The following is a 17568-nucleotide window of genomic DNA, read 5'->3' as shown; positions in this document are numbered from 1 at the left end:
TCATTTTTGTTTAGCCATGCACAATTCAAAGTGTAGACTACACAGTTTACTTATGTCCATTAGCTGAATCTATAACAACCAGAATTTTTCTTTGTTCTACAACATCATTGGTTATGAGATGATCTTTATTACTTATTTTATAAATTAAATCTATTTTGTGATATATTCACACACGTATAAAATATATTCCAATCATTTTTTTATTATGATCCCTCTTTTTTATTGGATATTTTATTTATTTACGTTTCAGATGTTATCCCCTTTCCTCATTCCCTCCCCCTCAGACAATCTCTATCCCTTATCCCCTCCTCCTGCTTGTATGAGGGTGTGTCCTCACACTCCCACACTCTCCCACATTCCTGCTCTCAAATTCCCCCACATTGGGACATCCAGCCTTCACTGGACCAAGGACTTCCTCTCCCACCAATGCCGAACAAGTCCATCCTTCCTTATATATACAGCAGGAGCCAGGGGTACCTCCCTATGTGCTCTGAGGCTGGTGGTTTAGACCCTTGGAGCTCTGGTTGGTTGATATTGTTGCTCTCCCTGTGGGGCCACAAACTCCTTCAGCTACTTCAGTCTTCTAACTCCTCCACTGAGAACTCCTTGAACAGTTCAATGGTTAGCCATGTACATCTGCCTCTGTATATATCAGGCTCTGGCAGAGCCTCTAAGGAGATAGGTATATCAGCATGCACTTCCTGGTATCCACAACAACGTCTGCCTTTGATGACTGCACATGGGATGGCTACCCAGGTCGGGCAGTCTCAGGACAGCCCTTCCTTCAGTTTCTGTTCCACACTTTGTCTCCATATTTTCTCCTGTATTTTGTTACTCCTTCTAAGAAGGACCTAAGCACCCACAACTTTAGTCTTCCTTCTTCATGAGCTTCATGTGGTCTGTGAGTTGTATCTTGGGGTACTGCGAGCTTTTGAGCTAGTATACAATTATCAGTGAGTGCATACCATGTGTGTTCTTTTGTGATTGGGTTACCTCACTCAGGATGATATATTCCATCCATTTGCCGAAGAATTTCATGAATTCAGTGTTTTTAATAGCTGAGTAATACTCTCACTCTCAGTCCTAATCATTTCCCATTATATCTAGTATCCTATCTATTACCATATTAGAAATATCTTTTTCATCTTTGTATCTGATAGATTTGTTCTGTGATTAATTGAGTGTAACCAAAGTCATGTGTCTGACTATGGCTTGTACGGTTGTCTGTTGGAGCTTCCTGTCCTCAGCAGTAGAGTTGTCTTCATCAGATGGGTCTGTGGGCATGTCTGTGGGACATATTTTCAATTGCAAACATCTATAGAACATTACAGTGTACTGTAGGCAGTGACATCCAATGGCATATGAGACTGGACTGTACAAAAATAAATGCAGTTGAGAGAGAGCCTGTGAGTAAACCTGCAAACAGAATTCCTCTATAACTTCATGTTCTCTTTTTTGAGTTCCTGTTTGATTGTCTGCCATGATTTACTTCAGTGATTGTTTGTGACCTGAAAGTGTAAGTCAGATGAACCCTTTCCTTCTCAAGTTGTTTTTATACATGTTATTTTTTAAAATCACAACAATAGTAATTAAAAAGGATGGTAGGAAGTAGTTTAGTAGGAAGTGGTACAATTGATAAACCCATCCCCTATCCATGACTCTTTCTTGAAAGAAGTAATTTTGTACATGTAGCTGCTGTGAAGATAAGTATATGGTTATAATGGCTGTGTATAGTTCAGAGGATTCAATTTCACAGCTGTATAGTTAGCATTTTCATACTTCTGACTTCTTCTCTCAAATATTTCCCTGAGCCTTCCTGAAAGTGATATAAATATCTGGATTAGGATAGAGCCCTTAGCCTTCAACTATTCTCAGCATTTTAGAAAGCCATGATTCCCTGCATTTACTATGATTCACTTCAAACAATGCCTTCTGATTTTAAGATTTCACTAGCTTTTGTCTTTATATAAACATAGATATTTAGAAGGCAGTTTGATGCCTGTCAGTTTAGCTAACAATAATGCAACAATATTACATTTCTTCTCTGGGCATTTTGATCTCAGCAGCCATGACTAGGTAGCCAGTATTATACTATCTTGCTGTTTACAGTTCTTTCCTGGATATCCCAGATCTAATCATTGTGTGACAGGTTGTGCCCACACACTCCTGCCACTATTGCACAGGCATGCTCAGGAACAAACTCAACGTTTTGTGCTTCATAGGCAAGCACTCCACAAACTGAGCCATATTCTCAGCCAGATTAATATTTTACTAGTAAGTACCTTATTAATGCAAGTGTGTAGAATATGTCTGTAGCACATATAGTCAGTAGATAAATAAAACAAACAAATAATTTTACAGTACTTTGCATAGTTTTAAAAAGAGTTTAAAATAGTTTTATGGGTAAAGGGTATGATACTTAAGAAATGTATATTTTTTAAAAGAAATTCATTTTCTAGAGTCTGTCTGGAAGTGCTATCAGTTGTACATATCTTGATACTAAGCTGTTTGGGATTCTAGAAAATTCTCAGTCATCTAGAATTTATAATTTCTTTCTATCCTTTGTAATGTCTCTAGCAGTTGTAAATTAGCTTTAAAGTAGACCTACTTATGAATTTTGAGATTCATATCTTAAGTAGTATACATATCTCATTTTCATTTGTCAGTGAAAACAATACTCTATTTTTTTCACTAGAGTAATACCATGTGATAAAATTCTTAGATACCTTTGTGGCTTATGAGGCATTACTAGATTTTTTTTCCTCATGAAACATATATCATTTAAATATGATTAGGGATAAGGATATTCCCATCTCAAGGCTCTGTCATATTTATTCAGAGCTTCTAAACAGTGAGGAAGGGTTACAGAAAATAATGTGCAAAATTACTTTATTAAAAAGTCTGGAGAACATAAAATCACTCATATATATATATATATATATATATATATATATATATAATCATTTTATATGACTTGGCCAATGTATGTGGTGTGTGTGTGTGTGTGTGTGTGTGTGTAAGGAAATTGAAGAAAGCGAATTTTTAATTCAATAGTTTTTCTCATAATTCAATAGTTTTTCTCATCTACCAGTTCACTCAGAATCAGTAAAGTTTTCTCATCTGGAATCTCTCATGCCTATAGAAAAAAAGTGTTCAACTGGCGTTCCTCTAATCTTTTTTATCTATTATCTCCTTCCTTGCTATCTTTCATAATTCTGTTAGTTACGAAGTTATGCATCCCTTTTAGACATACTGAATTGTATTGTTTAATATTTTAATTTACCATGTCTCTTCTGTTTTGAGTGAACTTCTTCCTGCAAACTTTCAATACTTCATTAATGGCATAAATAATCTATTCTGCTGAACAACAAGACCAGGTGCTTTCATCTTTGATGTTCTAAGCTTTCAAAAGGGGTCGCTTAATTTATAACAGTTCAGAATTGAGTATCCTGTGGAGTTTTTGTAAAGTCGTAGCCTATTTAAGAAGGTATTTTGCTTTATTGAAAGCATAAATCAATTCAAATTGAAAGCTTCACATTCTTATCTGAAAATCAATTTAGGTTATTATATAAAAACACAGGATGCCAAGAAAACTTTGGAAACAGTTTCAATATATAACTACACATGTCGACCTGGTGACAACTTGAAGACACAAAGATAAGTCATGAAATGAGTTATCAGCATGAGCTTTAGAAAGATTAAGGTGAGTGCATTAAAAAGTCACAGGTTTTAGGCATAGTAGATACATTATTCCTGACACAGCCACTATATTGAATAAACCATTATACTGATTATTAGGTTGTAATAGGTATTATATTAGTATATGAACTGTATGTGGCTTACTGGATTTACCTTTTTTTACCAATATAAATATCTGAAGATAACACTATGCTAAATATAAGTGAAGATTTCAAGTGCTATGATGTTACAAATATGTATATGCTATATGCTGTTATTGAATGTTGTAAGTATCAGAATATCTAAAATTAATTTTTGATTACTGCATAAGCCACAATTGAAGCTTTCACACTTTCGTACCTCATGCATGACTTTGTATAATCCAATTTTTGACATTTTATTTTTAAGACATCTATTTGCAAATCTTTTTCCTAAAAAATTGTTCACACTGTGCCTTTGTAAACATCATTTCAGTATTTCTCCAGTTTCCCATTGAAAGGGAAGCCAATATTAAAAAATATGTCTGACATTATCATATCCTGAATGTTTTTCTAAACTTCTGTATTTGGTCCTTATAGTCTTAACTTTAAGACTTAAAAAGGTACTTTCTTCCTTGTTTAGCTTCTTTGAGTCTGTAGAATGTAGCATGGATATCCTGTATTTTATGGTTAATATCAATTCATGAGTGAGTACATATTATGCATGTTCCCAAAGGGGACAGGAACTTCACAGGAAGAACAACAGAGGCAATTAACCAGGAACGATAATAGTAATAACAATGATGATGATGATGATGATAAATATACTTTACTATGGAAATATACACAGATGAAACTACAAATTAAATGTTGAAAATGTTGATTACTTATTCCAATGTTTCTCTTTTTAAATATCAATCTTAATTCTGTATCTAATGAATTAGGTGTATATTTATTGAAACTTCTGAGGAGCCAGACATAAAACTGTATTGGTTATGCCCTCCAGCATATATGATATTCCAGCATAACGACATAGAAATAACTGGATGTAAATTCAAATGCTGAATACTGCTTTTAGTGAAGAATTTCTTCTAGACATATTCTCAGTTTGATTTCAGGTGTATACACGAAAGGAGAAGTAAATTACTTGTTATATACAAGATAGTATTTTAAATCAAACATGAAGGAACACTACCTAACACATATTTTAAAAATCGTATCTGAAATGTTTACAGAGTAGATTTAACAAAATTTTTTGAAAGTGTAGCATTCAGCAAAATTTCATTTCTTAGTTGTATTTAAATTAATTAGTAATAAAGTTAACAACTTTACTAATGCTGATATAGACTGTTTTCTTTTACACTTCAAGGAACCCACTGATATTAAGAAGTACCTCATTAAACTATTATGCTGTATTTAGGAATCTATTAATTTGTAAAAGACTGAATTAGTCTGCAAGTAAAAAAATATGTTACAAATGTACACTGACATTTGAGCTGAAATCAAAGGCTGGATGAGTATGATCAGCAGACTCAACTTGAAGCTTGTTTTCTGTACTAATGAGTCTCTGTCCATCTCTCTCTCAGGGAGACATTCCAATCACCCTACTTTACAGATGAGAAGACTGGACCACGGGTCAGCTTTTTTGTGAGCAATGGTGTTCTTTGCAAAAGAAATCACCTGTCCTTGAAAGGAAAATATACAGCATAATCATGGTGGCAATCCATAGTCCAGGTTGCAGAGCTAGAATTTAGAGGTACTAAGTTGTTAATAGTAGCTGTATTTTGAAATAGTTTAGTTTTGTTTTTATTAAGTCTATGTAGCCTTCTAGGAAATTTTGGTGTCTAGTAATATCAGTATTTCATAGTATACTTCAGTATTTAATAATATACTTACTTAGATTTTATGGCTCTAGTTACATATATAGAAGAGGCATTGACAGGAGGTGAGGCCCTTGGTCCTGTGAAGGCTTGATGACCCTGCATATGGAAATGCTAGAGAGGTGGGACAGGAGTCTGGGAAGCACCCTCTTCAAGGCAAAGGGGAGGAGGATGGGATGGGGGATTTGCAGAGGAGAGATTGGGAAGGGGGACAACATTTGAAGTGTAAATAAATAAAATAACCAATTACTAATGAAAATAAGATAAAATATTTTTGATATAACTGTGGTTGCATAATTTAAAATCATAGAACACAGAAGAGAATTTCTTGTTCCACAAAAATATAAGCAATGATTACAATGATGTTTTGACTTGGTGATCAACAATCTTTTCTTGGTTAAAAATACTTAATGTGTCTTGTACCTTCATTTCTGTTCCATTTTAATTAGCTGACAATTCAATTGTTGAAACTGAAATATTACTGCATGCATGGCTCATTTTCAATATCTTTTGCAGAAAAATAGGTAAAAATTTGTATCACATATATGACTATGTTGTATGACATTTCTGACTATTCACAAGGATGGAACTTTGGTCAAAGGTTTTCCATAATCTCCATACATTTTGAAGAGATATTTCGTTTTCTTAAATACTAGAAGAGTAAATTTAATTTGATGTTTAGTAAAGAATATTTTCAAGTACAAAAAAGAAAGATATGAAGTTTTACAAACTGAATCATTTAAAAGGAAAAAAAAATAGTTCTGTGAGTGTTTAGAAATAACTTTATGTCACCTGGACTTGAAAAAGCCTATTCTCCTCATTCCTAATCAAAGAAATACCCATTTTATGCGAGCATTCTCTCCTTAATGAGAGTTCCATGCAAAAATAAGTGTTGAAAAAAATTAAGAAAGTGATACCTTCTAAATGAGAAACATGTTACTCCAAGGAGATGTACTACATGCTAAAATGTAAAGACTTATTAGGGTGTTTGTTTGTTTTTGTTTGTTTTGAAAAACTTAAGGTTCATAGATAAAAAGAGCTACTTATTTTACTTCATGCACTTATTTTTCAGACTTAGAATCTTATTCAGTCTTGAGTAAAGTTTACTTTATGCAGCATTCCTTGGTTATTACATTTAGAGTGGAGTGTCCTCTCACTGCATAGTGGCTGGTATGTATTTTTATATTGTTAAATTTTATCCATTTGTCAACACAGTTTTAATGCAATATTCCCAAACTCATTTCAAACCAACATGTTGCTGTGGTTTCTGCTGAATTATATAGTAAAAGTAGCCAAAATATCGCTTAAGAAAACTTTTAAAATTAAAGATGAGGAGGAAACAATGTATTAAAGGAATGTTGATCCAAAGTAGATAAATGCAAAAAATGTGTGCTCTCAAAATAATGAATTAAATGATACATAGGTTTATAGTTAATTACATCTGTATATATTTTGTCGATTAGGTTGGGATGTTATTGAAGATGGGAGTTGTAATTCCTGAACCATATGCATCTTCCTGCCTGCCCCTGAGAGATTGCAATAAGTGTTTGCTGGCATGTGTGCAATTGAATAGAAAATACAAATAGCAATGGTTCTTTAGTCCTAAGACACTTAAACTAAATATTGTAAGCTTCCATAATTAGGTATTGTGAAATTAAATTAGAATAAAGACATTTAACTGCACTGCCTATAATTCAAAGCTTTGCAGTGGGAAATATAAAAGGAAGCATGTAACATCTAAATGAATATTATCCATCAGATCTGACATTTATTAAGCAATACCAGCATGCTGGGCACTGCCATAAACACAAACTCTTTTTAGTGAACTTAGATTTATCTCTGTTGGCTTTTTTTCCTCCTGAAATAGATGGATGTAATTTCCTGGCAGATGGTAAACAAATACAGGACGGTGATGTTACTTTTCAGTTTTTATAGGCTGTAGCTTAAATCAGCTCTTCTTTTACTGAGAATCCATCTCCTTACCCAGATACAACAGTCCAAATACATTCTCTTCCCTATTATGAGCATGCAATAGATTGACTTCATTAAGAACGACACATGAGTGCTATACTGTTGTGCTTTATGATCAAGCTATGTAATTTTGGTATGATATAAAACAGTAGCTAGATTTTTTTAAATTAAAAATTGAGTTGACCACAGTTCACTTTCAAGAGATGCTGCTAGATTTGAGTCAGAGAGACTGAAACCCAGGTGTTCTACACTACAGAAAATTTTGATAAAATTGTCTCTGGGAACATGATTTTCCTAAAAGAGTATTACAAAAGACAAATAACAATGTAAGTGATTTGATATTTCAATGAGATTTATTTATTTAAAGATGCTCCATTTGAAATGTATCTTACTAGTTTTATGTTATGGGTATTGCTTATAGGTCCACATTTAATATTAAACACTTATTTAATCAATTTGCTGTCTTGGTAAAACTGTTAATATTAAAGTTTATAACTATTGTTTTCAGCTCCATGGGAGAGTGTGAGCACAGTCCTCATTACCACAAATTATGAAGTTGAGTTTCCCACTTTGGGGGAAATCTCAGGGTCAGCACATCTAGAGTGAAATGGATAACCTTTCCTGGGAAAACCGCCTTCACAATCCTGTTATCTGTCCTGTCTTGTAACTATTAAACTTCTAACTTGCAGCATATCTTCTACAATGGAGTTTTCAGTTTTATTTAATTCATAATTTTAATTCTTTCCAGTGATTTTTATGTAAAATTAACTTTGTAAGCAAATCAATAGGAGGCTTGTTTCAATTACCTGAAAAAGAAAAATTGTGTGAGGATACTTGACTTTTGTCTTATGAGGAACAAGCTCATAAACTGCTTATAGGAAATGACTTGATGTGGAGTAAGGGGAGTTGGGAAGAGTGCTATGCAGCTGTCTCTTATTCACAGCTTCATTTTTAAGAATATATATATTCAAGAGGGAAATCCTAAGTTTAATTACTCAGAAGCCTTATTGTATTTCTTTTTATATATCCATATGGCATATTATGATTGCCAGAAAAATCTAAAAGTCTTTATTTTAATTACTGTCAGAATCAAAGCCAGATCCTAGAGAAAGTATCAAGGACAGATAGTAATATATTCTACAGGGAAAGAGTTCAGTATTGACTATTTTTGTCTACTTTTAACATCTTTCTCCATTACAGAGATGGGAATATGATCAAAAGTGGTAAGTGAGATTGTGGGACCGCTAGAACAGTTAAAAGGTCCAAAGGTAAGCCAAGCACAGTTGTTCCGTATGAAATAAAACTAGCTTTGTTAACAGGCACTCATCAACGTGAATCTGACCACTAAGAGACTGTGAGGTAACAGATAATGAATCCTGGCAGCATTTCATTGTCTTAGATAAGATATGAGGAGGCAGAAACTTAGCAAAAGAATTTGGTCCTGAATTATTAGAAATTATATTAGTAGTATTTGTGCAAGTCTTTTGAATCCAAGGTTGAGCCCAGGTAAAAAGAGAATCAATGGGCCACAGAGTCCTCTCAATTCCTGGGTTAACTTCTTTTGTTTCCTAAAGAATTATTTAATTTTTTTTTTTACCTGATAGGATATATATATATCCTATCGAAAGTAGACAGGTCAAAGTAGGTAGGTTTCAGGAATCTCTTTAATTTGATGAATTACATAATAAGGGATAAAAATGATCAGAAATGGGAAAAAAAAACAACTCTCATACAAAGACTGGTATTGCTTCATGTTGAAATATTCTGGCTAGTTTCCATTGGTGTAGTCTGCCTTTATTTATAAATATTGTAAAATATATATGACCCATTGATTACACTAAGCCTGAGTCACTTACTTGTCAGCTGTTAAACTAATTTACTCTTTTATGCTCCAATGATCGGGGGAAGTCTGCCAACTTCTTCTTTCAAATATCTCTTTTGGCCAAGACTTTTTCTTGTTTACATTGAATTGGAAATGTATGTTGTAAAAGCATATATTATATGTATTACACAAAACATCAATGAGCCTGAAATCAATGCCTTTCCATAATGGAAACCAGATGGTAATAATTCATAGGGCTAAGGTAAAGCTCAAATTTTGTGTGACATGAAAAATAAACTTATTGGACAACTTCATAAAGTTGAGTGAGTCAGTGTATTTGAACTCATTTTTCCCACCTCATTCCATATACAATGTCCTGTCCAGAAAAAATCAATCCATGTATTGACATGAATCACAACTATATAAAGCCTGCATATTAAAATCCAATATTAGTGTTACTTGTATATTCATTGTTTTAACTTTTATCGGGTTATTTTTTAGTTAGATTTTATTTTTTTAGTAAAATATGTAGAATTGGAAAAATAAAAACAAAAATAAGTCTTTCTGATAGAATATGTAGTCTTTTTTGAGGTAGGAAAGGGATCAATAATTTTAAGCATCATCAATATACTTCCATTTACACTTATGAAAATGGCATAATCTTTTAGTAATTAGGTAATTCTCTAGCTAAGTGCTTTTGGTACTTACTTTCTCTAGGATATTTGAGAATTATTAAGGATTTTAGAACAAAATATTTGAGAAATTGAATGTTAATATTTCTGTTCATTTTCTCCAGTGTCTAGACATCTGAATTTTCACATTGGGGTCACCAGGCCAATGAGACTATGATATCTTGTAGGTTTCTACTTTCTGTAGAGGCTACATCCCCATTTTTATGAATTGCTAAAGGTCTTCAAAGAAGACCCTAAAGAGAGAAACAGAGACTAAATTCGTGTAGTCTTCCTCAAACCTGGAAGGTAATGGCTTTCAAACTCTCATGATCAGAGAGAGAGAGAGAGAGAGAGAGAGAAAGAGAGAGAGAGAGAGAGAGAGAGAGAGAGAGAGAGAGAGAGAGAGAGAGAGAGGGAATTGAGGATTTGTGGTAAACATATTCCCAGAGTTTACCACTATACAAAAGTATATTTGCAGAATAAAATTTGGTGTACACTTACATATACACACTAGCATGTTTCCATGAAGCCACCAAAGGAAGTGGTAAGAAAGCTATGATCTCATTACCATAGATTAGGCGGCATTAAGCTAGTTCAACTGAGATGGACGACAAAAAGGACAAAATACAGGTGACTTCAGATGAAACAGAAGGATAAAATTACATATGATAAGGTTAATACGAAAATCAACAGAAGGTACTAATGTGTTCTACTCTTAGAAACAAATTTATTGTTTTGATTTGAAATTTATTACAAGATGTATCTATTACTGGTTTGTTATTTTTTAATTAAATAATTAATTAACAACCTAGATACTGCTCTTCCAGATTCCCTAGCCCCGTCTCTGCTCCCCTTCTCCTCTTGAGATTGGGCCTTTTCATGAGTATCTCCTCACGCTGGCACATCAATTTCTTCTAGATTAGGCTCATCCTCTCCTACTGCAGCCTGACAAGACACACATGGAGGCTCATCTGCACATCTGCTACACATGTGCTGGGGCCCTAGGTCCAGCCCCTGTATGTTCTTTGGTTGGTGGTTCTGTGTCTGAGAGCTCCCAGGGGTCCAGGTTAGTTGATTCTGTTCGTCTTCCTATGGGATTCTCATCCCGTTCAGGGCCTTCAATTCTTCCCCCAACTCTCCTATAATTGTCCTGGACCTCCATCTAATGTTTGCCTGTCTGTATCTGCACCTGTTTTAGTCAGCTGCTGTGTAGCGCCTATCAAAGGATAGATATGCTAGGCTCCTGTAGGCAAAGGCATTTGGTATAGCTCCTGCTCTAGTTGTTTGGGACCCACATATAGATTTCTGTGAATTCGGAAGTCAGGAACAAATATGAAACTGAGTATTATAAAATATAGTATATGGAGTTTTCATCATGTACCTTTTTGGTTTGTTTTGTGTGCTGAAATTACCAAAGCCATCATGAGTGAAGTACGTACAAAGCAAGCCTTCAAACAGAGAGGTAAAATCTAGCCTGATATTTTATTCAATTGTCTAATATTAATTTCTTGATTAAGTACATTTTAAAAAGGAGCAGTGACTTCATGTGAAGAATTGATACAGCTTCAATGTTTTATTTAAAAAATGATATTTTTAGTATCTAGCATTGAGTTTCTTCGGAATATGTTAACATGGTATTATAAGAGAGCAGACATCTACCTGAAAATAGAATAAGTACAATGTTGCCTTTACCTGTAAATAATACTGTCTATCATGAAATATTATTTGGCCTCCTTCTTAACATAATCACAAATACAACCATCATTTTATTGATATTTAAGATCCCATGCAATTTATTTTCCATATAAAAGTCTGGCAAACAATTACTGTGTAATGAGCTGGATTTTTATCTTAGGATAATAACCTCTTACTAATCACATTTTTTCCTTCATTTTCTAAGACAGTGTCTCGGCATGTAACTCAAGCTAGTCTGTATCTCATGGACTTCTGTGTGTCCTGACACCCACAGCAACCCATCTTCCATGGTATCTCAAGCACATGAATTACAAATGTCAATGCTCAGACCATGTTTAACCCACATCTTTAACAAAGAACATCAAGATCCAAAAAGAATTTTGCAAACTGTCTTTGCTATTATTCCCCTTACCCGAATAAATAACCCCCAAGCCCTCATTGCCACATCACTACATAGTTACACAAGTATTGACTAGCAAGCAAGATCAGATAGCTACTATTGCTATCACAAAAAGCCTCGAAGCACCACATTCTCCCAGTGGGATGGATGGTATACCACTTTTTTGTCCTTTCTTTTCTTTTTTTTAATTGAATATTTAATTTATTTACATTTCAGATGTCATCCCGGTTCCCCATTCCCCCTCCCTAGAACCTCCCTATCCCATCCTTCCTACTCCTTTTTGCTTTTATACCATTTTAATTAAATGCAAGTATTAAGGTCAGATCTAGGTTGAAGGACTAGCAATACAATAGATGCAAATAGTCAGGTACAAGCAAGACAATGAACACAAATAGTCAAAGAATAAGCAAGGCAATAAACAAAATTCCATGAACACTCCCATAATCACTGTTTCTAAGGGCTTATCAGGACGTCCAAAATATCTGAGCCAACTTCTCTGTCCTAGCCCAAAGTCATTTTCATGTCTGAAGCTTACTTCCTTGCTCTAGCCTAAAGTTTGGGAAAGGGGATAACATCTGAAATGTAGATAAAGTATTAAGTAATAGAAAAATTAAAAAGAAATAAAAAAGAAAACAAATACTCATGGCTCTTTCTTACCACTTGATCAAGATAAAGCATTTTGCCTTTCTATCTTCCTTCCAGACAGAAGACTTTTATGCTATCTCCCAGTTGCTTTCTACTTTGTCAAATTTGTGAAGAACTTCCTGTCTTCTGGGATTTTTCTTTCCCCAAATCTCCAAGCTCTTCTTATGCCTAGCAAATATTTTCTTAGTGCCCTGTAAAATTTCTCTTGTTAAGCACACATTAAGCCTTTACTCGGGGACAAGAGCCATTCTTGTCACCAGAGCCTAGAAAACTCCCAGAAATCACCCTTGAAAGTAACTATCCTGTTACCAAGTGGGATAAAGCTGCAGAAAAAAAAAAAAAACCTTTTAGTTAATGTTTCTCTTCCTTTAGTCTGCTATGCATTTCCATTGTTTTTCTATAACTGTCTCCATTTTCCCACGTGACAATATAAGTACTTTATTTTGGTTACTCTCTACTGTGAGAGCTTCCATATGATTTAAAAATCTGTAGGTTTTTCTTCCAATAATGTCTATTATTTCAATATGATTTTCAAATGAAGCCAGAGACCTCAAGAAAGTCAAATGTCTCTACTCATTCTTCCATAATCAATATATTTTTACTGCCATACACATCCTTAAACAGTAAATCTCATCACAATAAGCAATATAAGCCTGTGTGACAACACAAGGTCGCTGGAACCAGTAGTATGCTAAGGAAACTAGACACTTACAAAGTGTGACATATACCATCACTGCTCTGTGGCAATATGCTAGTATTATGCATAGCTAGATCATGATGTGAACACAAGCTTCAAATTTTTAGTTGTTTGGACTGTGGGTTGGCTTAGTAGCAAAGTCCTTGCCCAACAAGTGCAACATCCGATTACTCCATATTGTCTGGAATAAATAAATATCACATGTGTCTCATCTGTCTCTTTTGAGTCAATACACATATGATTTGAGACCCTTCAACAAATTCATATATTTATAGCAACAACAATTACTATTTCAGGAAGAAGTACTTCAGAATAGCAGACACCACAGCACTTGTAAAAGGTGAGCACCTAAGCTCAGCCTCAGCATCTCCACAGAATTATAACTGAGGACATATGCAGAGCGGCTTTTGGTTTCTGGTTCTTGAACATTAAGCAAATTGCCCAGTTGTGAACTCATACTAATGGCTTTACATGAATTTTTAGTGTCACTGTCAGACATTTGGCTTATGACAGATTATGAATCACCATGCTAATTCAATGGTGAAGCCATGTCTATATTAAGTTAATGAGTCACATGACACACTGTGGATGAGGAGTGAGACTCATCATGGGAAATTATGACTCTACAAATGATTTGAAGATGTGCACATAGCTGGATTTAAACCTGGCTTACTAGCATAAATTACCTCATGACTGATTAGTTAATCTCAAATCTCAGAGGCAATTCCTGTAAACGGAAAACATACTATACAGAAAACAAATTTTGACCACCAACATAAATGGAATTTATTTACGGTGAAACAAGTTCTGTGTTATGATCATGTCACTACTTTAAAATTCATTAGATATTAGACATGCATTTAGCATGCATTAAGTCATGCAAAAGAGTCTGAAGTAAATTGAATGAGTTATTTAACGGCAAGGAGAAAAACTGGTTAAGAAAAAATTATTCATTACTTAATTTAATTCAAATTCTCAGTGGCATTTTATAATATAAAGTTATGTTACATTGTATTACAAAATTGTTTCAATTTTATTTTAATAACACTTTAAAATCATGAAAGTGCTCATTAACTTCATAATTATCAAAGAAGTAGATTAAATCACAGTGGATATTTTAAAATAGCCTACAATTCAAGATGTTTCTAAATTTGCAGTGAACATTGCTGAGAATATTATACAAACCAAGTTATGACAAGCTATTATATTGACATTTCTTAAAATCATTTTTTACCAACCTTCAAAGCAAGTAGTATCATGCCAACTCATAGACTGGTTCCTAAAAGTCTTATCTTGCCAGAAATCTCATCACTAATATGTGAGACTGCTAACATCAATGATTTTCTTTAACCCCCAAATGAGAGATTTTTGTTTCTATGTTAATGTTTGGCTAACTAGCCTTCATTTAAGTACTTTTCCATATCAACACACTTTTAGGCAGAATATACAGAAATAAGAAAGTATACATGGTCCATTGTTTCTTATTTTAGTTTATGTACTATGAAGGCATACCATTTGTGTTCACTGTTTTGTGTAATCTTGAGATCATTGTTTGTCCCATTATATACATAATCTTCTCACATATCAAAGAATTTCAGGTACATCTGATGTAGAAAATACTTAAAGTCTGATATGGAATAAACATTTATAGGTAGATGACTATTCTTGTTGTTGGCTGGTAATTGCTGCTACTATCCACTCCAATTATCTTCAAGAAAACTTTATTTATCAACTAATTGATGATAAAATATTATTAGCATACTATATTAGTTAATTTTCTCATTGCTGAGACAAAATCCATTCCAGGAGCAAATTAAGAACTATCTATTTTAGCTCATTGCTTTTGTTTGTTTGTTTGTTTTTTCTTCATTGGTTATTTTATTTATTTACATTTCAAATATTGACCCCTTTCCCTGTTCCCCTCAGCAAAGCTCCCATCCCATCCTCCATCCCTTTTGCCTCTATGAGGGTGCTCCCCCGTTTTCTGCCTCACTATTCTAGCATCCCCTTACACTGCTGGAAGAGCCTCTCAGGGGACAGCTATACCAGGCTCCTGTTAGCAAGCACTTCTTGACATCAGCAATAGTTTCTGGGTTTGGTGTCTGTAGACAGGATGAATCCCTAGGTGGAGAGGTCTCTGAATGACCCTTCCTCTGCCTCTGCTCCATTTTTTTGTCTCTACATTTCTTCTAAGTAGTAACAATTCTGGGTTAAAATTTTTGAGATGAGTGTGTGACACCATTCCTCAACTGGGGGCCATGCCTGTCTACTGAAGATGGTCTCTACAGGTTCTATTTCTCCTTTGTTTGGTATTTTGGCTAATGTCATCCTTGTTGGGTCCTGGAAACTTCTTGTTTTCCTGGCAGTTGGGACTTTCTAGTGGCTACCACCAGTTCCCCGTCCCCTACTGCTTCATATTTTGGGTTAAGTCTCCTGACCCTCTGTGTTGAGAAAAGCATCTTAGAGTTAATGAAAACCCATAACTGGCAGTGGGAGCCAGAGCATGGTTGCTTACATCTTGGTAGTCCAGGAAGCACTGAACTCAGAAAGAAAGTAATGATATGGCCCAGCTCCCCCAATGACTGGCTTCCCTTTACTTGGCTTTATCTCCTAAAGCTTTTATAATTTCCCCAAATAGCCCTACCATATAGGGACTTAGGGCTCAAATATAGATTTATGTGGAGGGTATTTCACACCAAGAAAATAGTACAGAAGTTAATTTACTTTATAATATTTGCAAATATAATAGTCAAATCTATAGCTCTATAATTATTCCTCATTATCTTGGGTATTGCAAATGCCATTTGTGCTTATATTAGCACTAAGCTAATGTATCTGTTTTATCTTAATCTATATCAAGAGTATTTTACTGTTTTTAAGATTACCTTAATTTATGACATATCTACTCATGAACAATATGTTGGGACTTACTTAATGTGATAAGAAATTTTGTAAATAAGATTGTTTTCTAGGTGTAAGTCAGCCTTGATTACCCATATATTTGTATCAGAGTAAACTAAAGAATCTATTACAGAAGTACTCTCATTTCCCACCTTCCCACTGAAAATCATAAACTTCAGTGTGAGTACAAGTGAAGTCCTTGGCTCTGGTCCTCACTGAGACAGCAGGAGCTCACAAACCACTTCGGTTTTATGTTTTTATTTCTAGAATTGAAACGTCTGTAGTAAGACTTTTCCTTGTTATTTCTGATGTCCCATGAAGTACTCTTTTAAATAGTGGAAAGGGTATTATCCACAGGAGACTAATATAACATCAAATGAAGAATAGCATATTTATTTTCACACAAAAACCTAAAATTTATTATTTGTGAAAGGGAATGATTAAGATGACATAGAAACAATTAACTTATGATGTATATGAATACATATTTTTAAAATTAAATATATTTATATTTGTAAAATATAAAAATTTTAAAGTATGTATTTTAATTTATTTGTGATTATAATAACATCATTTTCCCCATTCTACATTCCTCCTTCTAGATTCTTCCATGTAATCCCACTTTTGCTGTCTTTCAAATTCCTGGTCTCCATTTCATTGCTGTTATACACATATGTACATTAAATATATTATTAAATACACGAATACAATCTGCTTGGTGTAGATAATATTACACTCAAACATATCTCTCTCTCCTTCTTCATATATTTTATTTTCAAAAATGATTATTTCATAGTTTATAAACACTTGTTGTGCTCTTCCCTGGAGAAGAAAACTTCTCTCAACTCTCAGCTTTCCTTAGTCCTATAGTTCTTTGTCTAGGTTGAGGCCTTGTGAGCTCTGTGAGTTTTTCCCTTCCATTTTAGCATGTCTTCTGGTTTGCAACCATAATACACACAAAGTGATGGTTGATAAAATTTAATTTCTTTGACAGGTGGACCTTCCTAGTCATTTAACATATTGAATCAGTCCTAAAAATATTACCAATAACATTTTTGTGTGTGAAATAAACAAAATTTTGAAGTATGATATCAATGCCCTTGAAATCCCCAATTAGCTCAGCAAATAAAGCATGAGGTATGTTGTACAAGAAGATTCTTTCTCCATCAGAGGTATACATACCTTAATATTTGCATTAAATATTGGAGTAATTCAGTCACATAGATGTAT

At 34.0% G+C, this 17568-nt stretch overlaps 1 non-coding gene across 1 annotated transcript; it reads right to left on the bottom strand.

Moving 5' to 3' along the window:
- Nucleotides 1-8018: 8018 nt before the first annotated feature.
- Nucleotides 8019-8178, bottom strand: LOC114629342. The gene has a single exon (XR_003712638.1). It is a non-coding gene; the product is annotated as a U1 spliceosomal RNA (small nuclear RNA).
- Between the last annotated feature and the right edge of the window lie 9390 nt (nucleotides 8179-17568).

The sequence above is a fragment of the Grammomys surdaster genome, unplaced genomic scaffold (genome assembly GCF_004785775.1).
Source record: "Grammomys surdaster isolate TR1022 unplaced genomic scaffold, NIH_TR_1.0 279, whole genome shotgun sequence".
In the NCBI taxonomy this organism is placed as follows: Eukaryota; Metazoa; Chordata; class Mammalia; order Rodentia; family Muridae; genus Grammomys; species Grammomys surdaster.
Note: the sequence above shows the minus strand (reverse complement) of the source record. Positions and strands in the feature narration are given on the sequence as shown.